This window comes from Natator depressus, chromosome 12 (genome assembly GCF_965152275.1).
Source record: "Natator depressus isolate rNatDep1 chromosome 12, rNatDep2.hap1, whole genome shotgun sequence".
Taxonomy (NCBI): Eukaryota; Metazoa; Chordata; order Testudines; family Cheloniidae; genus Natator; species Natator depressus.
Genome location: NC_134245.1, coordinates 11,192,275 through 11,197,013, shown reverse-complemented (window position 1 = coordinate 11,197,013; position 4,739 = coordinate 11,192,275).

Genomic DNA, 4,739 nt, shown 5'->3' with positions numbered 1-4,739 from the left:
TTGGGCTGTGAATCAGACACCAGATTCACCAGAAACAAATTTGCTTTGCTTCTTTGTAAATTAGATTTAACATAAGTTCCCTGCATCTGCCCACCACCCCACATACTTCCACCCATACCAGCAACTATTACACTTTAATGAAAAAATCAAGTACAAACTTGGACAGGACATTTCTGACTTCTAAAACTTTTTGGAGAAGAGTACGTTTTCTTCACAAGAAAGAAAGAATGTTCACTTTCATTCGCTAACATAATGTGCATCAGCCCATTGCTCTATTAACAGTACAATTTAAATAGACTTCAGTGGTATAAATTTTACATCCTGTTGCTGAGAGACCAGCTGGATCAATATCCCTTCTAATAGCATCTGAAAATCAGATTAACCTGAACTGGTGATGTTCCTATGATGAACCACTTGGATTGTGCTGTTTCAGACCCTGTGTTTAATGGACAGACTTAGAACTTTCAATCACATGGATAAACAGGTGAGAAGTTACTAACATTGTCCAGCAAGCCTTTCACTTTTGCATATGTTCTCGCACACTTTAGCATACCCTTACACTGCACTGATCACATCCCACCCTTATGGAAATGTAAAGGTTTCAACAGTTTGGGTCCTTTTGCAAACAATAGAATGCTGAGATATTCAAAGCCGTCAATAATTTGGACACCCAATTCCCATTACTTCTAATGGGCATTCAAATCTCTTAAGCAGCTTTGAAAAAAAACTCTCAATATCTCCATGAAAGCTGTGCGTAATATGCCCCTTTCATCCAAAGAGGGCTAAAAACAAGCTCTGCAGTGTTCTGGTGATGGGAGAATAAGGCCCCAAGTGAATAAATAACTCCATGCAATGGAAGTCAAGATTGCCCAACTAACAAGTAACTAACCCAATAGCAATTTAGCACTTTTCAGGCTTCATTGACAATTAGGTGATGATGAGAGACAGTCTTGGCAATGATCAGTCAAATAAAGCTTTATCTTTTGATCCAAGTGGTGCCACATACCTCTTTCAGGCCTTGGTTTCCTGATCAATACTAAGGGGTGTGTGTATGCTTGTTGTTGTTTCATTCTCATTTGATTTAACTGCTCAGAGGTGAATAGCGTTCTCAGGTTCCCCGATGTATCCCTTTCTTATAATTCAGCGTATTCTAAATATGGACCAAAATAGGCGGACCCAGGTTGAAAACCACTGTTCTATGGTAACGACAACCTTGAACCTTTCACAGACCCCTTAGACATAGTCTGTGGACCTCTAGGGATCCACAGACCACAGGTTGAAAACCACTGCTGTATGCTCTTAGTCTGGAGCCATTCCTGCACCTCCTCAGCTGTCTGACTGTCCTTCCTGTAGCAGTGGAGTTGGATGCTTTCCCAGTTTGTCTGATGGCCTAGGCTGATGATATCTCAATTTTCATCATGTCCAACAGTGATGTGGAGGAACTTTGCGCTTGTATGAACAAGCCTCTTCTGTCCGCACTAACTGGGCTAAGAGCAATTTGATCTTACTGGACTCTTGCAGTCCTCCTTTGTTGCCCAACAATTGCAGTGGGGCATATCTGTGATTAAAGTGTTGGGGGGGGGGGTCTTTCTTTTTATATAGGCTAAGGAATTGGGATGAGGCTGAGGAGAAGGTGCAAGGCCATGTGCAGAAATGGTGCTGGCTCCTTCCTGAACTTCTTTTTCAGGGATGGGTTTTCATTGCCAACTACCCTGTGATCTCAATGTTGTGGCACCAGCTAGCGTGTCTGGACCCTCTCCTGGACCATTTGGACCAGATTCAGAGGTATACTAACCATATTTTTTTTTTTGAAGTCTTACCACTGGTTGGACCCTGCTTTGCTGTTCCTGCCTTTAGATAATGGGGGCCAAGCTCACTGATTTAGTCAGCAGGGTGGTGGCCTTTTGCCTCCAGTCTGTTCAGCATTTGCTATACTCTGACTCCACACGGGCCTGGAAGTCCCTTGCTTTTTCTTTCCTTCTTCGAGATGGAGGGATGTGCTTTGACTCTCACTTATTTTTGTTGGTGCCTGGTTAATTACAGAGTCTAGATTTGCCTCCATTCTGTATTTTTTTTTTTTTTAATGCCTGGTTGCTAATGTAATGTGTGCAGCCAGACCAGGTGTTTTCCAGCTTATGGCTCGTGGGAGAGTTGCTTTATTTTAACCCACGTTTCCCCTCTGAAGCTCTCTCCTCCGGGAGCCTGTTTTCTGCCTTTACTCAGGCTGAGTTGATGAAGGTGTCCCATCTGTCAGCTCTTGCTGTTCAGACCAGAATCTGATCCATCTGTTTTTTTTTTTTGGTTAAAGTCCTCTCTGAATTCCAGGCAGTGCTCCCTCAATGGGCTGTAGTTTTGCAGAAAGTTTTTGCAGGGATTGTTTTTCCAGGTGGGAAACCTGTGTTCCATTAGCTCTCTCCTCTTCTGTGGGTAAGATCTTTGTGCAACCAGGCAGATTGTTGTCCTGGAAGGGTTTAGTGAATCTTCCTTTTGCAGTCGTTACCAAGAAGCAGCTCTATGGTATATATGTCAAGATGCGGCACTATGCCACCTTCTCTGATCTCCCTGATTCAGCTGGGAGGATGCCTCTGTCCCTGGGTGACTGTGTCTCCCCAGCTTGGAGGACATTGTACAAACCTTCTCTTCCTAAGCGCTCCAGTGACTTTCAATGGAGGTTTCTGAATAGCACTGTAGCAACCAATTGTTTTGTGTACCATATTACCCCTGAGGTGTCTGCGTGCATAGGCACTGACTTCTATTGGTGCTGGTGGGTGCTCGACCCCCCCCATCTGCCCCCGGTCCCGCCCCGACTCCACCCCTACCCCGCCCCCTCCCATCCCCATTCCAACCCCTTCCCCAAATTCCCTGCCTCAACTCTGCCCCCTCCCTGCCCCTATTCCAATTCCTTCCCCAATTCCCCACCCGAGCCCCGCCTCTTCCCTGCCTTCTCCCCTGAGCGCGCCACGTTCCCGCTCCTCTCCCCTCCTTCACGGAGCTTGCTACAGCTGTTTGGAGGCGGCAAGCACTGGAAGGTAGGCGGAGGAGTGGGGACACGGCACGCTCAGGGGAGGAGGCGGAGGAGGAGGTGAGGTGGGGCGGGGAGCTTGGCTGCCGGTGGATGCAGAGCACCCACTAATTTTTCCCTGTGGGTGCTCCAGCCCCGGAGTACCTGTAGAGTCAGCGCCTATATAGACTGTGCGGAGCCCCTTTTGTTTGGCTTCAGACATGGTGTTTCATTTCTTCCTCTTTCTGTTTTTTTGCAGCAGCTTTTGGGGTTTGAGACTTTTTTCTCCAAGCCCCAGTTAATTCTTGGAGTGAGATACCATGCTCATCCAGCCAGCTTCCTGTCTGATTAACTTTTTGCTGAATCAGCAAAATTAGCCATTTAGAAATCTCATTAGGACAGAATGGCTGGAAAAAAGAAAGGTGATGTGCTAGAGCTGTTCTGAACACTGATTGTGGCCTGGCTATGGATTGATTACACCATTTATAAATTGACTTGTAACTTGGACATTTTTAGGTTGAATTAGTGTGTTAACAATATTTTGAGTGAACTTGGTGATGATGATGCTTTAATGATCCATGTTTAATGTTCACTTAAGACATGTTTTGCTTTATTTTATTCATATCTTTTTATGTATATATTGTAATTTTATAATATTGCAATAGTTTTTAATGTGATTTTATGTGAATAAGGTATTTTTCATTTTCTGTTTCTCTCTCTCTTTCTCGGCGTAGCACAAACATAAATCTAACTTAATCTTAACACTAAATGGTTAGGTTTTAGCAAACTTCCTTTTCAGAATGTGCTAATGAGTGAAACTTTGGGCAACCCCAACAGACATGAATAAAATGTTTACCTAAGGAGGGTGCCTATCACTCAGTAAAAAGAAAAGGAGGACTTGTGGCACCTTAGAGACTAACAAATTTATTTGAGCATAAGCTTTCATGAGCTACAGCATCTGATGAAGTGGGTTTTAGCTCACGAAAGCTTATGCTCAAATAAATTTGTTAGTCTCTAAGGTGCCACAAGTACTCCTTTTCTTTTTGCGAATACAGACTAACACGGCTGCTACTCTGAAACCTGTCACTCAGTAGTTACCCCTACTCACTGATCTTCCATCCTCAGTATGTTAATTTCATTCCTGCTCCATGCTTTGGATCTCCAATCTGAGATTCAGACTGTCAGACAAGCCTGGTGCCCTCTGCACTGGTTTCTATCTGATTGGGAATGGGGGAAAACTTGTCACACTGCTTCAGGCCACTGCTCTACGTGCAACAATCTGTTTTTGTTTTTACTCCCTCTGTGCTGAAAGAAGTACTGGGGTCCTGAAAATGTTAGGTCACATTCTCACCAGACTGGTTACCAGCAGACCATGAGAATGGGTATAAATCCATCTCTGGAAGCCGATAGAAACTTATCTTCTATTGTACCATCTGCACACATGCAGGAGTGTCCAGAGCACATATAGTTCTCACAGTGGGCATCTGACTTTCATGCATTATACCAGGGGTAGGCTATGACACGCATGCCAAAGGCGGCACACAAACTGATTTTCAGTGGCACTCTCACTGCCCGGGTCCTGGCCACCAGTCCGGGGGGGCTCTGCATTTTAATTTAATTGTAAATGAAGCTTCTTAAACATTTTAAAAACCTTATTTACTTTACATACAGCATACATACATATATAATAGTTTAGTTATATATTATAGACTTATAGAAAGAGACCTTCTAAAAATGT